The sequence below is a fragment of the Nerophis lumbriciformis genome, linkage group LG21, assembly GCF_033978685.3.
Source record: "Nerophis lumbriciformis linkage group LG21, RoL_Nlum_v2.1, whole genome shotgun sequence".
Taxonomy (NCBI): Eukaryota; Metazoa; Chordata; class Actinopteri; order Syngnathiformes; family Syngnathidae; genus Nerophis; species Nerophis lumbriciformis.
This window is the reverse complement of record NC_084568.2, coordinates 37,498,641-37,525,000: the sequence shown is the minus strand read 5'-3', so window position 1 is coordinate 37,525,000 and position 26,360 is coordinate 37,498,641. Positions and strand designations below refer to the sequence as shown.

The 26,360-nt window shown below is 33.0% G+C and overlaps 1 long non-coding RNA gene across 1 annotated transcript in view; it reads right to left on the bottom strand.

The window, feature by feature from the left end:
- Window positions 1–3,704: 3,704 nt before the first annotated feature.
- The window catches only part of LOC133621311 (uncharacterized), a 314,364-nt gene continuing 291,708 nt past the window's right edge, over window positions 3,705–26,360 (bottom strand). Inside the window, exon 5 of the long non-coding RNA XR_009817641.2 lies at window positions 3,705–3,894. This is a non-coding gene — a long non-coding RNA (uncharacterized lncRNA). The remainder of the gene's footprint in view (window positions 3,895–26,360) is intronic.

Genomic DNA, 26,360 nt, shown 5'->3' with positions numbered 1-26,360 from the left:
TTGAGTCTACTTAAAGGGGAAATGCACTTATTTATTTGTTACAATCCTTATGTAAGACAGGAACACAAATGTTTTTTTATCTTTATGCATTCTAAATAGGAAATGAATGCCATCAAAAGCCAATGGAATTATGCCTCTTAATTTTTTTTATATATATACATAATGTAAGTATGTATGTAATGTAGTAACATTCATAATAACATGTAATATATACATGATGTAAGTATATATGTCATGTAGTAACATTCATAATAACATGTAATACATACATGATGTAAGTATATATGTCATGTAGTAACATTCATAATAACATGTAATATATACATGATGTAAGTATATATGTCATGTAGTAACATTCATAATAACATGTAATATATACATGATGTAAGTATATATGTCATGTAGTAACATTCATAATAACATGTAATATATACATGATGTAAGTATATATGTCATGTAGTAACATTCATAATAACATGTAATATATACATGATGTAAGTATATATAATGTAGTAACATTCATAATAACATGTAATATTGACATATTTTGATAATTTTAAACATATGCGGCTCATTATTTTAAAAAAAGTATCACAATGTTTGCTTTTTTATAACTAATTATTACTCACTGCAGACTTCATAAAATACAACAGACATAATAAAACGTCACTTACTTCACTTACTGTACAAAGTCTGCTGTCATTAGGATATCAACTGACAGAATTTGGTTTTATTCCCGTTAAGATGAAAAATGTCTCATAATTCTCGCGAAGAAAAGCGTCTTTTCGTGTTGTTCTTGACAATTTCCAGGTGTAAATGACCAACATGTCGGAATACGTCCTCATCCTTCTACTATCCAGGTGAGAGGCATGATTTATGATCTACAATAAACGTCCAGCAGCAAGGAAGCGAGGAAAGAGTTCGCCAGTCACCAGACACAGGAAGTGGACACGGCGCCGCTATAAATAGTTTGTCTGCGTTAGCACTTATAATAACAATATCACTAATACTTGTTCATATTCAAGTCACCACATGTAAATGGAGTATTGTTGGTACATACATATATATATATATATATATATATATATATATATATATATATATATATATATATATATATATATATATATATATACATATATATATGTATAATATAATGTTTTATGCTCGAGTTGCAACCCTAAATACTTTAGATGAGGTAATAGCAGCCTTTGATGGGTCAATAACTAATAGCATCATGATGCATTATTATTTATAAAACAATGAGTTTTTCCCAAAAACTTATACTATCCCTTGTTAGCCAAAAAAATGGACATGCTCAAAAATGGTGTTAAGTCATTTTATATTTTCATACTTTCAGTACTTACATTTTTTTCAACAGCTTCTGAACAATCAACGTTTGTATATATTTGTAATGTTTTTATATACACATTTTATTGTCTTTTAATAAGAATTTTTTTTTCTTCATTATGGGAAAGGCCCATATTTGCAATATTTCCGAAAATTAATTGTAAATTAGGTAATTGCAGCCTTTAATAGGTCAATAATTCATAACACTGATTTTGGTGAGCTATTATTTTTGGTAAAATGACAGTTTTTCCAAAAAACTCACTATCAGATGCATTTAAAAAAAGTAGGTCATATATATATATATATATATATATATATATATATATATATATATATATATATATATATATATATATATATATATATATGTTTTTAATTTAATTTAATTTTTGTATTGTTTTTATTTTTCTAACTTTCAATGCTTGAAATATTTCAACAGCTTTAGACCTATCCAAAGATATATACGGTTTTATATATTTGATATGTTTTTTGTTTTTTTATGTTTTATGCTGTTTTTGTAAAACATTTTTAAAAAAAGAGAGAAAAAAAATTCTACATTTTTGATGATGGGAAAATCACAAAAGAAACAATATTTCAAAAAACTAAGTGGAATATTTTCTATGAAGTAATTACAGCCAATAATAGTCAAATTATTCATAACACTGATTTTGATTAATTATTATTTTTGGAAAATGTATGTTTTTTTCCCCAAAACTCACACTATTCCTTATTAGCTGAAAAACGGATGCGCTAAAAAAATAATCTATAATTATTATTAATCATATAACAATATATATATATATATATATATATATATATATATATATATATATATATATATATATATATATATATATATATATATATATATATATATATTTCTTCCCTCACGTTTTTAATTTTTCAACAGATTCAAACCTATCCATAAATATACCTATATATATATATATATATATATATATATATATATATATATATATATATATATATATATTGATTTGTTAGTTTTTTTGTTTTTTTTCTAACGTTTAGAATTTTTCAACAGATTCAAACCTATCCATAGATATAAAGTGTTCTATATAAAATTTTTTCCCCATGTTTTATGCTCTTTTTGTAAAAAAACCCAAAAACAAATATGGTGAAAACACTAAATATGCAATATTTCCAAAAATGCGTGGCAAACTGGAATACTTTATATTAGGTAATTGGAGCCTTTAATAGGTCAACAATTCATAACACTGATTTTGGTGAGCTATTATTTTTGGAAAAATGACAGTATTTCCAAAAAAACTCACTATCAGATGCGTTAAAAAAAGTAGGTCATATATATATATATATATATATATATATATATATATATATATATATATATATATATATATATATATATATATATATATATACATATTTTATTTTATTTTATTTTTTTAATTGTTTTTATTTTTTAACTTTCAATGCTTGAAATATTTCAACAACTTTAGACCTAACCAAAGATATAAACTGTTTTATATATTTGATATGTTTTTTTAAAATATTTAATGCTGTTTTTGTAAAAAAAAAAAAAAAAGAAAAAAAAAGAGAAAAAAAAATTCAACATTTTTGATGATGAGAAAACCACAAAATAAGCAATATTTCAAAAAACTAAGTGGAATATTTTCTATGAAGTAATTACAGCCAAAAATAGTCAAATTATTCATAACACTGATTTTGATGCATTATTATTTTTGGAAAATGTATGTAAACTCACACTATCCCTTCTTAGCTGAAAAACGGATGCGCAAAAAAAATATTAATATATAATTATTATTAATCATATAGTAATATACAGTATATATATACACAGTATATATATATATATATATATATTTTTTTTTTTTTTCCCTCACGTTTTGAATTTTTCAACAGATTCAAACCTATCCATATACATCCCTATATCCCTATATCCCTATATCTCTATATATATATATATATATATATATATATATATATATATATATATATATATATATATATATATATATATGTGTATATATATATATATATATATTTATATATATATATAGTTTTTTTTTCTTTCCAACATTTAGAATTTTTCAACAGATTCAAACCTATCCATAGATATAAAGTTTTCTATATCATTTTTTTCCCCATGTTTTATGCTCTTTTTGTAAAAAAACAAACTAAAAACAATATGGGAAAACACCAAATATGCAATATTTCCAAAAACGCGTTGCAATCTGGAATACTTTAAATGAGGTCTTCAAAAGGTCAACAACTCATAACACTGATTTTGATGCATTATTATTTTTGTAACATACTTTTTAGAGTATTTTTGTGAAGAAGAAACTGTCACGTACTGGTGAGGCTGCGGCGGTTGTCACCTCAAGGTGTGCAGACTGGAGACGACGTGCAGGTAAGAAGAGTCTTGAAAAGCTGTCACACGTACTGTAGCTCTCTGATTAGTGATCAGGAGCAGGTGAGTGTCTTGATGGCCAATCAGAGACGGCGCTCAGGCCAGAGTGGTGGAGCCAAACAGGAAGTGAACTGAAATAAGAGGAAACAACAGGAACATAACACCAAAATGTCACAAAAGCTGCCTAATCAGGTCCCTACTTCGTTTTCTAGAGAACTAGCGTCCACTTTAGTGGACGTTTGTGTTTTGTTCAGGACTATTCTTCCCCAAAATATACTGAAAACAGATGTCCACTGTAGAGGACACACATTCTCAGAAGGATATATGAGAGAAAATGTGTTGCAAGTGTTGTCTCTTTGCTCTACTCTATATCCGTGTGTGTGTGTCTGTATGTGTGTGTGTATGTGTGTGCGTGTGTGTGTGTGTGTGTGTGTGTGTGAGAAATTGGCACTCTTTAAAAGTCTATTTTAGGAGCTTTTGTGAGATATAAGCTGGTAAATATAGCAGAATACATAAATATAGTAACATATACAATGCAGTAGATGACATTTTGGCTTGGAATATTGGAGTTAAAATGTCACAAAAGCTGCCTAATCAGGTGCCTACTTTATTTTCTAGGGAACTAGCGTCCACTGTCGTGGACATTTGTGTTTTTCAGGACTATTCTTCCCCAAAATAAACCGAAAATAGGTTTTCAGTGTCGGAAGTGTTGTCTCTTTGCTCTACTCTATATCCGTGTGTGTGTGTGTGTGTGTGTGTGTGTGTGTGTGTGTGTGTGTGTGTGTGTGTGTGTGTGTGTGTGTGTGTGTGTGTGTGCAACTACGGCACTCTTTAAAGTCTATTTTAGAAGCTTTTGTGAAATGTAAGCTGGTATATATAGCAGAATACAAATAAAAACAACAGTAGACGGATATTTGAGTTAATAATAAATAATAAATAAATAAATAAATAAATAAATAAATAAATAAATAAATAAATAAATAAATAAATATATTATTATTTATTTATTATTTATTATTATTTATCATTTATATTTGAGTTAAAAAAAAAACACAAATGCTGCACATTTAAGTCTCTACTAAATGTTCTTGTGAACTAGCATCTACTGCAGTGGACATTTGGGTTTTTCAGATTGTTCTTTTCTTTTTTCTTTTTTCAAAATAAAGTGAAAACAGATGTCCACTCAAGCAGAGGCTGGTTCTCAGGAGTATATGTGAGAGGAAATGTGTTGAATGTTGTCTCCTTGCTCTGGTCTCTCCCTCTGTGTGTGTGTGTGTGTGTGTGTGTGTGTGTGTGTGTGTGTGTGTGTGTGTGTGTGTGTGTGTGTGTGTGTGTGTGTGTGTGTGTGTGTGTGTGTGTGTGTGTGTGTGTGTGTGTGTGTGTGTGAAATTGGCACTCTTTAAAAGTCTATTTTAGGAGCTTTTGTGAAATATAAGCTGGTGAATATAGCAGAATACATAAATAGTCAGAGGTGGGTAGAATAGCCAGAAATTGTACTCAAGTAAGAGTACTGTTACTTTAGAGATTTATTATTCAAGTAAAAGTAAGGAGTAGTCACCCAAATATTTAATTTTGTCGGCGCTCTTATTTATGTGCCTCCACTTGGACAGCATCTTCTCCCTGTCATCTTTGTTGTAGCGGTGTAGCGTGCAAGGACGGGAGTGGAAGAAGTGTCAAAAGATGGCACTATCTGTTTTAATGACATTCAGACTTTACTTCAATCAATAAGGGAGCAGCATCTCCTCATCCGTGGCTCACTAGTGCAACAACAACAAGGCCGGAAATGTGTCCCGTGAAGAACCGTCCGACCGGAACTCTCTAATAACTAAAGTTCCTTGGGTGAATAATATAAAGTCACTACACCGGTATGTTTTAGTGCTTTCATGGCAAGTTTACTGACAGATATAAGTAAGAACTTTACACTACTTTATATTAGAAATGGCAACAGTGGAGGATGAATGTCCCATTACAAGAAGATAGAGAAAAAGAAGAACATTATCGACTACGTTGTCGACACGGACTACAAAGGCGGACGTGCGCACATTTTCAGGACTTATGCAGATCCCAAATACAGATCAGCAGGTACCAGAAGGTAAGAAAAGTTGCCTTTGCATAATATTGCGAAACAAAACACCAGAAAATATGTCTTACCTTATACACACACCATAATAATACTCCTATGTTGAAGCACAGTACAATCCACCGAGCGGTGTGGCTTCATAGCTTACCAAAGTCCTACTAAAACATTTTGATAGACTTTTTATCACCATGTGTAATGTTCTATATTTTCAATGGAACATATAAAATGTTGGTGTTGTTTACTTGAGTCATATTGCAGTCTACACATATCTCTTATGTGTGACTGCCATCTACTGGTCACACTTATCATTACACCATGTACCAAATAAAATAGCTTCGAGGTCGGTAAGCACAACCAGAATGATTCAGTACGTTAGGCGCACCGGGTTATAAGGCGCACTGTCGAGTTAGAAGAAGATTATCGACTACGTTGTCGACACGGACTACAAAGGCGATTGTGCGCACATTTTCAGGACTTATGCAGATCCCAAATACAGATCAGCAGGTACCAGAAGGTAAGAAAAGTTGCTTTTGCATAATATTGCGAAACAAAACGCCAGATAATATGTCTTACCTTATACACACAGCATAATAATACTCCTAAGCGGTGTGGCTTCATAACTTACCAAAGTCTGAACTAAAACATTTTGATAGATTTTTTATCGCCATGTGTAATGTTCTATATTTTCAATGGAACATATAAAATGTCGGTGTTGTTTACTTGAGTCATATTGCAGTCTACACGTATCTCTTATGTGTGACTGCCATCTACTGGTCACACTTATCATTACACCATGTACCAAATAAAATAGCTTCGAGGTCGGTAAGCACAACCAGAATGATTCAGTACGTTAGGCGCACCGGGTTATAAGGCGCACACGGATATTTGAGTTAATAATAAATAAATAATAAATAATAAATAATTAAATAAATAAATAAATAAATAAATAAATAAATAAATAAATAAATAAATAAATAAATAAATGTATTATTATTTATTTATTATTTATTATTATTTATCATTTATATTTGAGTTTAAAAAAAACACAAATGCTGCACATTTAAGTCTCTACTAAATGTTCTTGTGAACTAGCATCCACTGCAGTGGACATTTGTGTTTTTCAGATTGTTCTTTTCTTTTTTCAAAATAAACTGAAAACAGATGTCCACTCAAGCAGAGGCTGGTTCTCAGGAGTATATGTGTGTCGAGTTTTGAGAAAATGAAAGGATTTTAAGTGTGCCTTTTAGTCCGGAAAATACATTAGATGACATTTTGGCTCGGAATATTGAGAGTTAAAATGCAACAAAAGCTGCCTAATCAAGTCCACACTAAATAATAATAATAATAATAATAATAATAATAATAATAATAATAATAATAATAATTTTGTTACGCACTTTACATTTGTTAAAATCTCAAAGTGCTACAAAGTATAAAAAAAAAAAATAGAAAGTTAGAATATAAATAAAAAATTAAGATAGATATAAAAACCTGAAAAACACTAGATAAAACAGAAACATAGATAAAAATAGAAATAAAAGCATGAAAGCACTGGATAAAACAGATAGGCAAATCCTGCGTCCACTGCAGTGGACATTTGTGTTTTCCAAGATTCCCCTCCTCCCCCGAAATAAACCAAAAACAGATGTCCACTGTAGAGGACGCTGATTCTCAGGCGGGCATGAACTGTTTATGTTCTTTGTAAACAATAACACACTTAAATGTGCACCAAGAATCTTTTTTTTTTCTTCTCTTTTTGCTCCAAAGCAAAGTAGAAAAGCACAAGGTGACCGCAGGCTAAAAATGCAGAGTCAGCGTATTGAGCAGAGGTCCGCAGCAGTCGGACGGGATGATCGCAAACCAACAAAAACAATCTGCAGCAGGAATGATTATGAAAGACACGAGTTAGATGATGTCATTGAGGTCGTGTCACCATTTCCTTTGAGCATGTAGGTCGCCGTCTGCAAGGCCGTGACCCACTGGGCTCCCTGCTCCTCCTCGCAGGCCAAAAGAGAATGCTTTCTTTTGCCCTGCCATCATTTGGAGACGCAGGCGCTATTTTTAGCCTCCTTCCTCGCGCTTACACAACAGCGGCAACTGCCTCGCCACAGCGCCGCGCCAGCTTTTGGTTGCAAAGCCTGCCGTGTCGTGAGAAGTAGTGCGGCGGCAGACACCTACACCGTGACTCACTGGGACGCCGTGTGCCCTCGTGTCCAAACGGCTGCAAAGTCTGAGTGTAGGTGGGCCGCCGCCATCTTTTCATCCGCCTAATGGCGCCCGTCTGTGCTCGCTGAGGAGATCTGTGGCTACAGTGGATGTGCACTAATAGGCCCTCGGCCAACTAAAGTTAAGGAACTTTCTAGGTTCCTGGAACTCTAAGAACGGGGCCTCAGTTCCTGTAGAAGTGTGTGGTGGAAATATCTAAATAATAGTTAAGTTCAAGTTAAGTTAAGTTAAATGGGTTATAGCACTTTTCTACCTTCAAGGTACTCCAGGCGCTTTGACACTATTTCCACATTCACACACTGATGGCCGCTAACCAGGACCCATCAGGAGCAAGGGTGAAGTGAGCAGGATGGTAGAAGGTGGGGATTGAACCAGGAACCCTCAGGTTGACGCCACGCCGTCCTCAATGATGTTAAAGTAGCAATGATAGTCACACACACACTAGGTGTGGTGAAATTCGTCCTCCGCATTTGACCCATCCCCTTGTTCACCCCCTGGGAGGTGAGGGGAGCAGTGAGCAGCAGCGGTGGCAGCGCCCAGGAATAATTTTTTGGGTGATTTAACCCCCAATTCCAAGCCTTGATGCTGAGTGCCAAGCAGGGAGGTAATGGCTCCCATTTTTGCTCAAGGACACGATGGACGTGACGGGGATGGTAGAAGGCGGGGATTGAACCAGGAACCCTCAGGTTGCTGGCACAGCCACTCTCCCAACCTCGCCACGCCGTCCCCAATGATGATATAGTACCAATGATAGTCACACACACACTAGGTGTGGTGAAATTTGTCCTCTGCATTTGACCCATCCCCTTGTTCACCCCCTGGGAGGTGAGGGGAGCAGTGAGCAGCAGCGGTGGCCGCGCCCAGGAATACTTTTTTGGGTGATTTAACCCCCAATTCCAAGCCTTGATGCTGAGTGCCAAGCAGGGAGGTAATGGATCTCATTTCTGCTCAAGGACACGATGGACGTGACGAGGATGGTAGAAGGCGGGGATTGAACCAGGAACCCACAGGTTGCTCCCAACCTCGCCACGCTGTCCCCAATGATGATATAGTACCAATGATAGTCACACACACACTAGGTGTGGTGAAATGTGTCCTCTGCATTTGACCCATCCCCTTGTTCACCCCCTGGGAGGTGAGGGGAGCAGTGAGCAGCAGCGGTGGCCGCGCCCAGGAATAATTTTTTTGGTGATTTAACCCCCAATTCCAAGCCTTGATGCTGAGTGCCAAGCAGGGAGGTAATGGCTCCCAATTTTGCTCAAGGACACGGTGGACGTGACGAGGATGGTAGAAGGCGGGGATTGAACCAGGAACCCACAGGTTGCTCCCAACCTCGCCACGCTGTCCCCAATGATGATATAGTACCAAAGATAGTCACACACACACTAGGTGTGGTGAAATGTGTCCTCTGCATTTGACCCATCCCCTTGTTCACCCCCTGGGAGGTGAGGGGAGCAGTGAGCAGCAGCGATGGCCGCGCCCAGGAATCATTTTTTTGGTGATTTAACCCCCAATTCCAACCCTTGATGCTGAGTGCCAAGCAGGGAGGTAATGGCTCCCATTTTTGCTCAAGGACACGGTGGACGTGACGAGGATGGTAGAAGGCGGGGATTGAACCAGGAACCCTCAGGTTGCTGGCACGGCCACTCTCCCAACCTCGCCACGCCGTCCCCAATGATGATATAGTACCAAAGATAGTCACACGCACACTAGGTGTGGTGAAAGTTGTCCACTGCATTTGACCCATGCCTTTGTTCACCCCCTGGGAGGTGAGGGGAGCAGTGAGCAGCAGCGGTGGCCGCGCCCGGGAATAATTTTTTGGTGATTTAACCCTGAATTCCAACCCTTGATGCTGATTGGCAAGCAGGGAGGTAATGGCTTCCAATTTTGCTCAAGGACACGGTGGACGTGACGAGGATGGTAGAAGGTGGGGATTGAACCAGGAACCCTCAGGTTGCTGGCACGGTCACTCTCCCAACCTCGCCACGCCGTCCCCAATGATGATATAGTACCAAAGATAGTCACACACACACTAGGTGTGGTGAAATGTGTCCTCTGCATTTGACCCATCCCCTTGTTCACCCCCTGGGAGGCGAGGGGAGCAGTGAGCAGCAGCAGTGGCCGCGCCCGGGAATCATTTTTTGGTGATTTAACCCTGAATTCTAACTCTTGATGCTGAGTGCCAAGCAGGGAGGTAATGGCTTCCATTTCTGCTCAAGGACACGATGGACGTGACGAGGATGGTAGTAGGCGGGGATTGAACCAGGAACCCTCAGGTTGCTGGCACGGCCACTCTCCCAACCTCGCCACGCCGTCCCCAATGATGATATAGTACCAAAGATAGTCACACACACACTAGGTGTGGTGAAATTTGTCCTCTGCATTTGACCCATCCCCTTGTTCACCCCCTGGGAGGTGAGGGGAGCAGTGAGCAGCAGCAGTGGCCGCGCCCGGGAATCATTTTTTTGGTGATTTAACCCCCAATTCCAAGCCTTGATGCTGAGTGCCAAGCAGGGAGGTAATGGCTCCCATTTTTGCTCAAGGACACGGTGGACGTGACGAGGATGGTAGTAGGTGGGGATTGAACCAGGAACCCACAGGTTGCTCCCAACCTCGCCACGCTGTCCCCAATGATGATATAGTACCAAAGATAGTCACACACACACTAGGTGTGGTGAAATGTGTCCTCTGCATTTGACCCATCCCCTTGTTCACCCCCTGGGAGGTGAGGGGAGCAGTGAGCAGCAGCGATAGCCGCGCCCAGGAATAATTTTTTTGGTGATTTAACCCCCAATTCCAAGCCTTGATGCTGATTGGCAAGCAGGGAGGTAATGGCTTCCAATTTTGCTCAAGGACACGGTGGACGTGACGAGGATGGTAGTAGGTGGGGATTGAACCAGGAACCCTCATGTTGCTGGCACGGCCACTCTCCCAACCTCGCCACGCCGTCCCCAATGATGATATAGTACCAAAGATAGTCACACACACACTAGGTGTGGTGAAATGTGTCCTCTGCATTTGACCCATCCCCTTGTTCACCCCCTGGGAGGTGAGGGGAGCAGTGAGCAGCAGCAGTGGCCGCGCCCAGGAATCATTTTTTTGGTGATTTAATCCCCAATTCCAAGCCTTGATGCTGAGTGCCAAGCAGGGAGGTAATGGCTTCCATTTCTGCTCAAGGACACGATGGACGTGACGGGGATGGTAGAAGGCGGGGATTGAACCAGGAACCCACAGGTTGCTCCCAACCTCGCCACGCTGTCCCCAATGATGATATAGTACCAAAGATAGTCACACACACACTAGGTGTGGTGAAATGTGTCCTCTGCATTTGACCCATCCCCTTGTTCACCCCCTGGGAGGTGAGGGGAGCAGTGAGCAGCAGCGATGGCCGCGCCCAGGAATCATTTTTTTGGTGATTTAACCCCCAATTCCAAGCCTTGATGCTGAGTGCCAAGCAGGGAGGTAATGGCTCCCATTTTTATAGTGGACACATTTCTGAATGGATATCATAAAAGCTATTATTTAGTATCCCCTGCAAGAGAGCATGCATGACTTCAGAGGGGGCGGAGCTAAGTGTGATTTTAAGATAGGAGAATAGACATACAGTGTTTGGACATCTTGAGTTTCCAATCATTTCTACAACTCTTATTTTGTTGTGATGTAGTGATTGGAGCACATACTTGTTGCTCACAAAAAAAACATTCATGAAGTTTGCTTCTTTTATGAATTTATTATGGCTCTACTGAAAATGTGAGGGTCAAAAGTATACATACAGCAATGTTAATATTTGCTTACATGTCCCTTGGCAAGTTGACCTGCAATAAGGCGCTTTTGGTAGCCATCCACAAGCTTCTGCTTGACCACTTGACCACTAAATTGCTGCAGTTCAGCTAAATGGGTTGCTTTTCTGACGTGGACTTGTTTCTTCAGCATTGTCCACACCTTTAAGTCAGGACTTTGGGAAGGCCATTCTAAAACCTTCATTCTAGCCTGATTTAGCCATTCCTTTACCACTCTGGAGGTGTGTTTGGGGTCATTGTCCTGTTGGAACACCCAACTGCGCCAAAGACCCAACCTCCGGGCTGATGATTTTAGCTTCCATCCATCCATCCATCCATCTTCTTCCGCTTATCCGAGGTCGGGTCGCGGGGGCAGCAGCCTAAGCAGGGAAGCCCAGACTTCCCTCTCCCCAGCCACTTCGTCCAGCTCCTCCCGGGGGATCCCGAGGCGTTCCCAGGCCAGCCGGGAGACATAGTCTTCCCAACGTGTCCTGGGTCTTCCTCGTGGCCTCCTACTGGTCGGACATGCCCTAAACACCTCCTTAGGGAGGCGCTCGGGTGGCATCCTGACCAGATGCCCGAACCACCTCATCTGGCTCCTCTCCATGTGGAGGAGCAGCGGCTTTACTTTGAGCTCCCCCCGGATGACAGAGCTTCTCACCCTATCTCTAAGGGAGAGACCCGCCACCCGGCGGAGGAAACTCATTTGGGCCGCTTGGACCCGTGATCTTGTCCTTTCGGTCATAACCCAAAGCTCATGACCATAGGTGAGGATGGGAACGTAGATCGACCGGTAAATTGAGAGCTTTGCCTTCCGGCTCAGCTCCTTCTTCACCACAACGGATCGATACAGCGTCCACATTACTGAAGACGCCGCACCGATCCGCCTGTCAATCTCACAATCCACTCTTCCCTCACTCGTGAACAAGACTCCGAGGTACTTGAACTCCTCCACTTGGGGCAAGATCTCCTCCCCAACCCGGAGATGGCACTCCACCCTTTTCCGGGCGAGAACCATGGACTCGGACTTGGAGGTGCTGATTCTCAGCTTGTCCTGAACAATTTGGAGCTAATCCTCCTTTTTCATTGTCCCATTTAAAGCAGCAGTTCCATTGGCAGCAAAACAGGCCCCGAGCATAATACTACCACCACCATGCTTGACGGTAGGTGGGGTGTTCCTGGGATTAAAGACCTCACCTTTTCTCCTCCATACATATTGCTGGGTATTGTGGCCAAAAACGCTCACTTTTTGTTCCATCTGACATCACATGGACAAAGAAAAGACCTTCTGGAGGAAAGTTCTGTGGTCAGATGAAACAAAAATGGAGCATTACCGTATTTTTCGGACTATAAGTGGCAGTTTTTTTCATAGTTTGGCCGGGGGTGCGACTTATACTCAGGAGCGACTTATGTGTGAAATGATTAACACATTAGCGTAAAATATCAAATAATATTATTGATCTCATTCACGTAAGAGACTAGACGTATAAGATTTCATGGGATTTAGCGATTAGGAGTGACAGATTGTATAGCATGTTCTATATCAGGGGTGCTCATTACGTCGATCGCGAGCTACCGGTCGATCTCGGAGGGTGTGTCAGTCGATCACCAGCCAGGCATTAAAAAAAATAGTCCTAAAAATGAGCGATCATAAATCTTCACTATGACGTCACTTTCGTCACTTGATTGACATTCACGGCACCCGAGGGTCTTCTGAGACGACGCTGGCTGCTGCCAGCTCATTAAAATTACCGACTGGAAGGCGAGAAACACTTTATTTCAACAGACTCTGGCGCCGTACCCGTCGTCAAAACTCCAAAGACCGACTGCACAGTTGCGCTAACAAAATAAGAGTCTCAGAAAGCTGGCGTGCACAAGCTAGCAAGCTACGGAGTTTGCAGACAATGTATTTCTTGTAAAGTGCATAAAAAGGAGTACGGAAGCTGGACAAATAAGATGCCAAAAACCAACTACGTTCATGTGGTATTGGACAGAAAGGAGGGCTTTTTTTCTCCTCCATTCGAAAATGCGGACATTATCATCACCACTGTCTGATTCCAATCAATGCAAGTCATCACAATCAGGTAATACACCAACTTATATTCTTGTCTTCATGAAAGAAAGGAATCTATATGTGTTAAACATGCTTGTATTATCTTTAAACACCTTTAACTTATTAACAATATTAACTATATGTGTTAAACATGCTTGTATTGTCTTTAAACATCTTTAACTTATTAACAATATTAACTATATGTGTTAAACATGCTTGTATTGTCTTTAAACATCTTTAACTTGTTAACAATATTAACTATATGTGTTAAACATGCTTGTATTATCTTTAAACACCTTTAACTTATTAACAATATTAACTATATGTGTTAAACATGCTTGTATTATCTTTAAACACCTCTAACTTATTAACAATATTAACTATATGTGTTAAACATGCTTGTATTATCTTTAAACACCTTTAACTTGTTAACAATATTAACTATATGTATTAAACATTCTTGTATTATCATTAAACACCTTTAATTTTTTTACAATATTAACTATATGTATTAAACATTCTTGTATTATCATTAAACACCTTTAATTTTTTAACAATATTAACTATGTGTTAAACATGCTTGTATTATCATTAAACACCTTTAACTTATTAACAATATTAACTATATGTATTAAACATTCTTGTATTATCATTAAACACCTTTAATTTTTTAACAATATTAACTATGTGTTAAACATGCTTGTATTATCATTAAACACCTTTAACTTATTAACAATATTAACTATATGTGTTAAACATGCTTGTATTATCTTTAAACACCTTTAACTTATTAACAATATTAACTATATGTGTTAAACATACTTGTATTATCATTAAACACCTTTAACTTATTAACAATATTAACTATATGTGTTAAACATGCTTGTATTATCATTAAACACCTTTAACTTATTAACAATATTAACTATATGTGTTAAACATGCTTGTATTATCATTAAACACCTTTAATTTTTTAACAATATTAACTATGTGTTAAACATGCTTGTATTATCATTAAACACCTTTAATTTTTTAACAATATTAACTATGTGTTAAACATGCTTGTATTATCATTAAACACCTTTAACTTGTTAACAATATTAACTATATGTGTTAAACATGCTTGTATTATCTTTAAACACCTTTAACTTATTAACAATATTAACTATATGTGTTAAACATGCTTGTATTATCTTTAAACACCTTTAACTTAATAACAATATTAACTATATGTGTTAAACATGCTTGTATTATCTTTAAACACCTTTAAGTTGTTAACAATATTAACTATATGTATTAAACATTCTTGTATTATCATTAAACACCTTTAATTTTTTAACAATATTAACTATGTGTTAAACATGCTTGTATTATCATTAAACACCTTTAACTTGTTAACAATATTAATTATATGTGTCAAACATGCTTGTATTATCATTAAACACCTTTAATTTTTTAACAATATTAACTATATGTGTTAAACATGCTTGCATTATCTTTAAACACCTTTTACTTGTTAACAATATTAACTATATGTATTAAACATACTTGTATTATCATTAAACACCTTTAACTTATTAACAATATTAACTATATGTGTTAAACATGCTTGTATTATCTTTAAACACCTTTAACTTATTAACAATATTAACTATATGTGTTAAACATGCTTGTATTATCTTTAAACACCTTTAAGTTGTTAACAATATTAACTATATGTGTTAAACATGCTTGTATTATCTTTAAACACCTTTAACTTATTAACAATATTAACTATATGTATTAAACATTCTTGTATTATCATTAAACACCTTTAATTTTTTAACAATATTAACTATGTGTTAAACATGCTTGTATTATCATTAAACACCTTTAACTTGTTAACAATATTAACTATATGTGTTAAACATTCTTGTATTATCATTAAACACCTTTAATTTTTTAACAATATTAACTATATGTGTTAAACATGCTTGCATTATCATTAAACACCTTTAACTTGTTAACAATATTAACTATATGTGTTAAACATGCTTGTATTATCTTTAAGCACCTTTAACTTATTAACAATATTAACTATATGTGTTAAACATGCTTGTATTATCTTTAAACACCTTTAACTTATTAACAATATTAACTATATGTGTTAAACATGCTTGTATTATCATTAAACACCTTTAATTTTTTAACAATATTAACTATGTGTTAAACATGCTTGTATTATCATTAAACACCTTTAATTTTTTAACAATATTAACTATGTGTTAAACATGCTTGTATTATCATTAAACACCTTTAACTTGTTAACAATATTAACTATATGTGTTAAACATGCTTGTATTATCTTTAAACACCTTTAACTTATTAACAATATTAACTATATGTGTTAAACATGCTTGTATTATCTTTAAACACCTTTAACTTATTAACAATATTAACTATATGTGTTAAACATGCTTGTATTATCTTTAAACACCTTTAAGTTGTTAACAATATTAACTATATGTATTAAACATTCTTGTATTATCATTAAACACCTTTAATTTTTTAACAATATTAACTATGTGTTAAACATGCTTGTATTATCATTAAACACCTTTAACTTGTTAACAATATTAACTATATGTGTTAAACATTCTTGTATTATCATTAAACACCTTTAATTTTTTAACAATATTAACTATATGTGTTAAACATGCTTGCATTATCATTAAACACCTTTAACTTGTTAACAATATTAACTATATGTGTTAAACATGCTTGTATTATCTTTAAGCACCTTTAACTTATTAACAATATTAACTATATGTGTTAAACATGCTTGTATTATCTTTAAACACCTTTAACTTATTAACAATATTAACTATATGTGTTAAACATGCTTGTATTATCATTAAACACCTTTAATTTTTTAACAATATTAACTATGTGTTAAACATGCTTGTATTATCATTAAACACCTTTAATTTTTTAACAATATTAACTATGTGTTAAACATGCTTGTATTATCATTAAACACCTTTAACTTGTTAACAATATTAACTATATGTGTTAAACATGCTTGTATTATCTTTAAACACCTTTAACTTATTAACAATATTAACTATATGTGTTAAACATGCTTGTATTATCTTTAAACACCTTTAACTTATTAACAATATTAACTATATGTGTTAAACATGCTTGTATTATCTTTAAACACCTTTAAGTTGTTAACAATATTAACTATATGTATTAAACATTCTTGTATTATCATTAAACACCTTTAATTTTTTAACAATATTAACTATGTGTTAAACATGCTTGTATTATCATTAAACACCTTTAACTTGTTAACAATATTAACTATATGTGTTAAACATGCTTGTATTATCATTAAACACCTTTAATTTTTTAACAATATTAACTCTATGTGTTAAACATGCTTGCATTATCTTTAAACACCTTTTACTTGTTAACAATATTAACTATATGTATTAAAAATACTTGTATTATCATTAAACACTTTTAATTTTTTAACAATATTAACTATATGTGTTAAACATGCTTGTATTATCATTAAACACCTTTAACTTGTTAACAATATTAACTATATGTGTTAAACATGCTTGTATTATCATTAAACACCTTTAATTTTTTGACAATATTAGCTATATGTGTTAAACATGCTTGCATTATCTTTAAACACCTTTAACTTATTAACAATATTAACTATGTGTTAAACATGCTTGTATTATCATTAAACACCTTTAACTTATTAACAATATTAACTATATGTGTTAAACATGCTTGTATTATCTTTAAACACCTTTAACGTATTAACAATATTAACTATATGTGTTAAACATGCTTGTATTATCATTAAACACCTTTAACTTATTAACAATATTAACTATATGTGTTAAACATGCTTGTATTATCTTTAAACACCTTTAAGTTGTTAACAATATTAACTATATGTATTAAACATTCTTGTATTATCATTAAACACCTTTAATTTTTTAACAATATTAACTATGTGTTAAACATGCTTGTATTATCATTAAACACCTTTAACTTGTTAACAATATTAACTATATGTGTTAAACATGCTTGTATTATGATTAAACACCTTTAATTTTTTAACAATATTAACTCTATGTGTTAAACATGCTTGCATTATCTTTAAACACCTTTTACTTGTTAACAATATTAACTATATGTATTAAAAATACTTGTATTATCATTAAACACTTTTAATTTTTTAACAATATTAACTATATGTGTTAAACATGCTTGTATTATCATTAAACACCTTTAACTTGTTAACAATATTAACTATATGTGTTAAACATGCTTGTATTATCATTAAACACCTTTAATTTTTTAACAATATTAGCTATATGTGTTAAACATGCTTGCATTATCTTTAAACACCTTTAACTTATTAACAATATTAACTATGTGTTAAACATGCTTGTATTATCATTAAACACCTTTAACTTATTAACAATATTAACTATATGTGTTAAACATGCTTGTATTATCTTTAAACACCTTTAACGTATTAACAATATTAACTATATGTGTTAAACATGCTTGTATTATCATTAAACACCTTTAACTTATTAACAATATTAACTATATGTGTTAAACATGCTTGTATTATCTTTAAACACCTTTAAGTTGTTAACAATATTAACTATATGTATTAAACATTCTTGTATTATCATTAAACACCTTTAATTTTTTAACAATATTAACTATGTGTTAAACATGCTTGTATTATCATTAAACACCTTTAACTTGTTAACAATATTAACTATATGTGTTAAACATGCTTGTATTATCTTTAAACACCTTTAAGTTGTTAACAATATTAACTATATGTGTTAAACATACTTGTATCATCATTAAACACCTGTAATGTATTAACAATATTAACTATATGTGTTAAACATGCTTGCATTATCATTAAACACCTTTAACTTGTTAACAAAAACATATATTTCATAAATAAGTAAATATAAATGATATATATGAATGAGGTAGATCCCCACGACTTGATCAATTGAAAAGTAGCTCGCCTGCAGAAAAAGTGTGAGCACCCCTGTTCTATATGTTATAGTTATTTGAATGACTCTTACCATAATATGTTACGTTAACATACCAGTTGGTTATTTATTCCTCATATAACGTACACTTATTCAGCCTGTTGTTCACTATTCTTCATTTACTTTAAATTGCCTTTCAAATGTCTATTCTTGCTGTTGGCTTTTATCAAATACATTTCCCCAAAATATGCGACTTATACTCCAGTGCGACTTATATATGTTTTTTTCCTTCTTTATTATGCACTTTCGGCCGTTGCGACTTATACTCCGAGAAATACGGTACTTTGTAGCCAGTTCAGTTTTAGTTTGGTTCTGCATAGCCTTCCCTAAGCTTCAATGCCTTTTCTTAGGGGCACTCACCTTTTGTTTATTTTTGGTTTAAGCACCTTTTTACCTGCACACTGCCTCCCGCTGTTTCCGACATCTACAAAGCAATTAGCTACCTGCTGCCACCTACTGATATGGAAGAGTATTACACGCTCTAGACAGCACCGGCACTCAACAACAACACATCATTTGCAGACTATAATTACTGCTTTGCAAACAATATATTTTTAACCCAAATAGGTGAAATGAGATCATCTTCCACTGGTCTCGGTCACATGACTGCCACCCGGCTAGACACATTTGCAATACTTCAATACGCCTTTGATCAGATTTGGAGTGGAGTTCAGGAGTGGAGTTTGGTCCAAACACGGCCGAAGAGTGTTTCCCTTCCAAACACAAAAGGGACACACTCACTTGTGACCCAATACTTTTGTCAATATGGTGTTTGTTTACATCTGAAGCCCCGGTTGTGTTTTGTCAATCCTCGTCCACAGTTTAAGTGCTGATGGAAGTCTAATGGGGCACTATCCTGTTTACCCTATCCAAGAGCCTGGGGGCGGGGTCAAACAGCATTTAACCTCCCGCTATTGGATTGTGCAGCTGGCCCCGCCCCCGCCTATCAGCGGTGGAAGTAAACAATCAGTCCACCACTGGCTTTTCCCACAATCCTGACTGCGGCGTCCTCTCTAGTTATAATCTCTCGGACATTATCCGTTATTTTTCAATCCAACAGATGAGATAAAAACATTGAAATGTGTCTACGCTCCTATTCATGGTTTGGAAAGTACTTTAACTTTAACTTTATATTTGTTCAGGACATAAAAATGGCTCTAAAGCTCCCGTACGTTAGCCTGTGTGATGTTTAAAGTCTGTTTATGTTGACTTCATGGAACTTTTATCCAATATTTCAGACCTCTGCGGAGAGTGTTGTGGCCCCGCTTGATTGTAAAGTTAAAGTACCAATGATTGTAAAGTTAAAGTACCAATGATTGTAAAGTTAAAATACCAATGATTGTAAAGTTCAAGTTAAAGTACCAATGATTGTAGTTAAAGTTAAAGTACCAATGATTGTAAAGTTAAAGTACCATTGATTGTAGTTAAAGTTAAAGTACCAATGATTGTAAAGTTAAAGTTAAAGTACCAATGATTATAAAGTTAAAGGTAAAGTACCAATGATGTTAAAGTTAAAGTACCAATGATTGTAAAGTTAAAGTACCAATGATTGTAAAGTTCAAGTTAAAGTACCAATGATTGTAAAGTTAAATTTAAAGTACCAATGATTGTAAAGTTCAAGTTAAAGTACCACTGATTGTAAAGTTCAAGTTAAAGTACCAATGGTTGTAAAGTAAAAGTTAAAGTACCAATGATTGTAAAGTTCAAGTTAAAGTACCAATGATTGTAAAGTTCAAGTTAAAGTACCAATGATTGTAAAGTAAAAGTTAAAGTACCAATGATTGTAAAGTTAAAGTTAAAGTACCAATGATTGTATAGTTAAAGTTAAAGTACCAATGATTGTAAAGTTAAAGTACCAATGATTGTAAAGTTAAAGTACCAATGATTGTAAAGTTAAAGTACCAATGATTGTAGTTAAAGTTAAAGTACCAATGATTGTAAAGTTAAAGTACCAATGATGTTAAAGTTAAAGTACCAATGATAGTAAAGTTAAAGTTAAAGTACCAATGATTGTAAAGTAAAAGTTAAAGTACCAATGATTGTAAAGTTAAAGTACCAATGATTGTAAAGTTAAAGTTAAAGGACCAATGATTGTAAAGTTAAAGTTAAAGTACCAATGATTGCAAAGTTAAAGTTAAAGTACCAATGATTGTAAAGTTAAAGTACCAATGATTGTAAAGTTAAAGTACCAATGATTATAAAGTTAAAGTACCAATGATTGTAGAGTTAAAGTACCAATGATTGTAGTTAAAGTTAAAGTACCAATGATTGTAAAGTTAAAGTACCAATGATGTTAAAGTTAAAGTACCAATGATAGTAAAGTTAAAGTTAAAGTACCAATGATTGTAAAGTAAAAGTTAAAGTACCAATGATTGTAAAGTTAAAGTACCAATGATTGTAAAGTTAAAGTTAAAGGACCAATGATTGTAAAGTTAAAGTTAAAGTACCAATGATTGCAAAGTTAAAGTTAAAGTACCAATGATTGTAAAGTTAAAGTACCAATGATTGTAAAGTTAAAGTACCAATGATTATAAAGTTAAAGTACCAATGATTGTAGAGTTAAAGTACCAATGATTGTAAAGTTAAAGTTAAAGTACCAATGATTGTAAAGTTAAAGTACCTATGATTGTAAAGTTAAAGTACCAATAATTGTAAAGTTCAAGTTAAAGTACCAATTATTGTAAAGTTCAAGTTAAAGTACCTATGATTGTAAAGTTCAAGTTAAAGTACCAATGATTGTAAAGTTACAGTACCAATGATTGTAAAGTTAAAGTACCAATGATTGTAAAGTTAAAGTTAAAGTACCAATGGTTGTAAAGTTAAAGTACCTATGATTGTAAAGTTAAAGTACCAATGATTGTAAAGTTAAAGTTAAAGTACCTATGATTGTAAAGTTAAAGTTAAAGTACCAATGATTGTAAAGTTAAAGTTCCAATGATGTTAAAATTCAAGTTAAAGTACCAATGATTGTAAAGTTCAAGTTAATGTACCAATGATTGTAAAGTTAAAGTACCAACGATTGTAAAGTTCAAGTTAAAGTACCAATGATTGTAAAGTTAAAGTACCTATGATTGTAAAGTTAAAGTATCAATGATTGTAAAGTTCAAGTTAAAGTACCAATGATTGTAAAGTTCAAGTATCAATGATTGTAAAGTTAAAGTATCAATGATTGTAAAGTTAAAGTTAAAGTACCAATGATTGTAAAGTTAAAGTACCAATGATTGTAAAGTTCAAGTTAAAGTACCAATGATTGTAAAGTTAAAGTACCAATGATTGTAAAGTTAAAGTACCAATGATTGTAAAGTTAAAGTACCAATGATTGTAAAGTTCAAGTTAATGTACCAATGATTGTAGAGTTAAAGTACCAATGATTGTAAAGTTAAAGTTAAAGTACCAATGATTGTAAAGTTAAAGTACCTATGATTGTAAAGTTAAAGTACCAATAATTGTAAAGTTCAAGTTAAAGTACCAATGCTTGTAAAATTCAAGTTAAAGTACCTATGATTGTAAAGTTCAAGTTAAAGTACCAATGATTGTAAAGTTAAAGTACCAATGATTGTAAAGTTAAAGTACCAATGATTGTAAAGTTAAAGTACCTATGATTGTAAAGTTAAAGTACCAATGATTGTAAAGTTAAAGTTAAAGTACCTATGATTGTAAAGTTAAAGTTAAAGTACCAATGATTGTAAAGTTAAAGTTCCAATGATGTTAAAATTCAAGTGAAAGTACCAATGATTGTAAAGTTCAAGTTAATGTGCCAATGATTGTAGAGTTAAAGTACCAATGATTGTAAAGTTAAAGTTAAAGTACCAATGATTGTAAAGTTAAAGTACCTATGATTGTAAAGTTAAAGTACCAATAATTGTAAAGTTCAAGTTAAAGTACCAATGATTGTAAAGTTCAAGTTAAAGTACATATGATTGTAAAGTTCAAGTTAAAGTACCAATGATTGTAAAGTTAAAGTTAAAGTACCTATGATTGTAAAGTTAAAGTGAAAGTACCAATGATTGTAAAGTTAAAGTACCTATGATTGTAAAGTTAAAGTACCAATGATTGTAAAGTTAAAGTTAAAGTACCAATGATTGTAAAGTTAAAGTTCCAATGATGTTAAAATTCAAGTGAAAGTACCAATGATTGTAAAGTTCAAGTTAATGTACCAATGATTGAAGAGTTAAAGTACCAATGATTGTAAAGTTAAAGTACCTATGATTGTAAAGTTAAAGTACCAATAATTGTAAAGTTCAAGTTAAAGTACCTATGATTGTAGAGTTCAAGTTAAAGTACCAATGATTGTAAAGTTAAAGTACCAATGATTGTAAAGTTAAAGTACCAATGATTGTAAAGTTAAAGTTAAATGACCAATGATTGTAAAGTTAAAGTTAAAGTACCAATGATTGCAAAGTTAAAGTTAAAGTACCAATGATTGTAAAGTTAAAGTACCAATGATTGTAAAGTTAAAGTACCAATGATTATAAAGTTAAAGTACCAATGATTGTAGAGTTAAAGTACCAATGATTGTAAAGTTAAAGTTAAAGTACCAATGATTGTAAAGTTAAAGTACCTATGATTGTAAAGTTAAAGTACCAATAATTGTAAAGTTCAAGTTAAAGTACCAATTATTGTAAAGTTCAAGTTAAAGTACCTATGATTGTAAAGTTCAAGTTAAAGTACCAATGATTGTAAAGTTACAGTACCAATGATTGTAAAGTTAAAGTACCAATGATTGTAAAGTTAAAGTTAAAGTACCAATGGTTGTAAAGTTAAAGTACCTATGATTGTAAAGTTAAAGTACCAATGATTGTAAAGTTAAAGTTAAAGTACCTATGATTGTAAAGTTAAAGTTAAAGTACCAATGATTGTAAAGTTAAAGTTCCAATGATGTTAAAATTCAAGTTAAAGTACCAATGATTGTAAAGTTCAAGTTAATGTACCAATGATTGTAAAGTTAAAGTACCAACGATTGTAAAGTTCAAGTTAAAGTACCAATGATTGTAAAGTTAAAGTACCTATGATTGTAAAGTTAAAGTATCAATGATTGTAAAGTTCAAGTTAAAGTACCAATGATTGTAAAGTTCAAGTATCAATGATTGTAAAGTTAAAGTATCAATGATTGTAAAGTTAAAGTTAAAGTACCAATGATTGTAAAGTTAAAGTACCAATGATTGTAAAGTTCAAGTTAAAGTACCAATGATTGTAAAGTTAAAGTACCAATGATTGTAAAGTTAAAGTACCAATGATTGTAAAGTTAAAGTACCAATGATTGTAAAGTTCAAGTTAATGTACCAATGATTGTAGAGTTAAAGTACCAATGATTGTAAAGTTAAAGTTAAAGTACCAATGATTGTAAAGTTAAAGTACCTATGATTGTAAAGTTAAAGTACCAATAATTGTAAAGTTCAAGTTAAAGTACCAATGCTTGTAAAATTCAAGTTAAAGTACCTATGATTGTAAAGTTCAAGTTAAAGTACCAATGATTGTAAAGTTAAAGTACCAATGATTGTAAAGTTAAAGTACCAATGATTGTAAAGTTAAAGTACCTATGATTGTAAAGTTAAAGTACCAATGATTGTAAAGTTAAAGTTAAAGTACCTATGATTGTAAAGTTAAAGTTAAAGTACCAATGATTGTAAAGTTAAAGTTCCAATGATGTTAAAATTCAAGTGAAAGTACCAATGATTGTAAAGTTCAAGTTAATGTGCCAATGATTGTAGAGTTAAAGTACCAATGATTGTAAAGTTAAAGTTAAAGTACCAATGATTGTAAAGTTAAAGTACCTATGATTGTAAAGTTAAAGTACCAATAATTGTAAAGTTCAAGTTAAAGTACCAATGATTGTAAAGTTCAAGTTAAAGTACATATGATTGTAAAGTTCAAGTTAAAGTACCAATGATTGTAAAGTTAAAGTTAAAGTACCTATGATTGTAAAGTTAAAGTGAAAGTACCAATGATTGTAAAGTTAAAGTACCTATGATTGTAGAGTTAAAGTACCAATGATTGTAGTTAAAGTTAAAGTACCAATGATTGTAAAGTTAAAGTACCAATGATGTTAAAGTTAAAGTACCAATGATAGTAAAGTTAAAGTTAAAGTACCAATGATTGTAAAGTAAAAGTTAAAGTACCAATGATTGTAAAGTTAAAGTACCAATGATTGTAAAGTTAAAGTTAAAGGACCAATGATTGTAAAGTTAAAGTTAAAGTACCAATGATTGCAAAGTTAAAGTTAAAGTACCAATGATTGTAAAGTTAAAGTACCAATGATTGTAAAGTTAAAGTACCAATGATTATAAAGTTAAAGTACCAATGATTGTAGAGTTAAAGTACCAATGATTGTAAAGTTAAAGTTAAAGTACCAATGATTGTAAAGTTAAAGTACCTATGATTGTAAAGTTAAAGTACCAATAATTGTAAAGTTCAAGTTAAAGTACCAATTATTGTAAAGTTCAAGTTAAAGTACCTATGATTGTAAAGTTCAAGTTAAAGTACCAATGATTGTAAAGTTACAGTACCAATGATTGTAAAGTTAAAGTACCAATGATTGTAAAGTTAAAGTTAAAGTACCAATGGTTGTAAAGTTAAAGTACCTATGATTGTAAAGTTAAAGTACCAATGATTGTAAAGTTAAAGTTAAAGTACCTATGATTGTAAAGTTAAAGTTAAAGTACCAATGATTGTAAAGTTAAAGTTCCAATGATGTTAAAATTCAAGTTAAAGTACCAATGATTGTAAAGTTCAAGTTAATGTACCAATGATTGTAAAGTTAAAGTACCAACGATTGTAAAGTTCAAGTTAAAGTACCAATGATTGTAAAGTTAAAGTACCTATGATTGTAAAGTTAAAGTATCAATGATTGTAAAGTTCAAGTTAAAGTACCAATGATTGTAAAGTTCAAGTATCAATGATTGTAAAGTTAAAGTATCAATGATTGTAAAGTTAAAGTTAAAGTACCAATGATTGTAAAGTTAAAGTACCAATGATTGTAAAGTTCAAGTTAAAGTACCAATGATTGTAAAGTTAAAGTACCAATGATTGTAAAGTTAAAGTACCAATGATTGTAAAGTTAAAGTACCAATGATTGTAAAGTTCAAGTTAATGTACCAATGATTGTAGAGTTAAAGTACCAATGATTGTAAAGTTAAAGTTAAAGTACCAATGATTGTAAAGTTAAAGTACCTATGATTGTAAAGTTAAAGTACCAATAATTGTAAAGTTCAAGTTAAAGTACCAATGCTTGTAAAATTCAAGTTAAAGTACCTATGATTGTAAAGTTCAAGTTAAAGTACCAATGATTGTAAAGTTAAAGTACCAATGATTGTAAAGTTAAAGTACCAATGATTGTAAAGTTAAAGTACCTATGATTGTAAAGTTA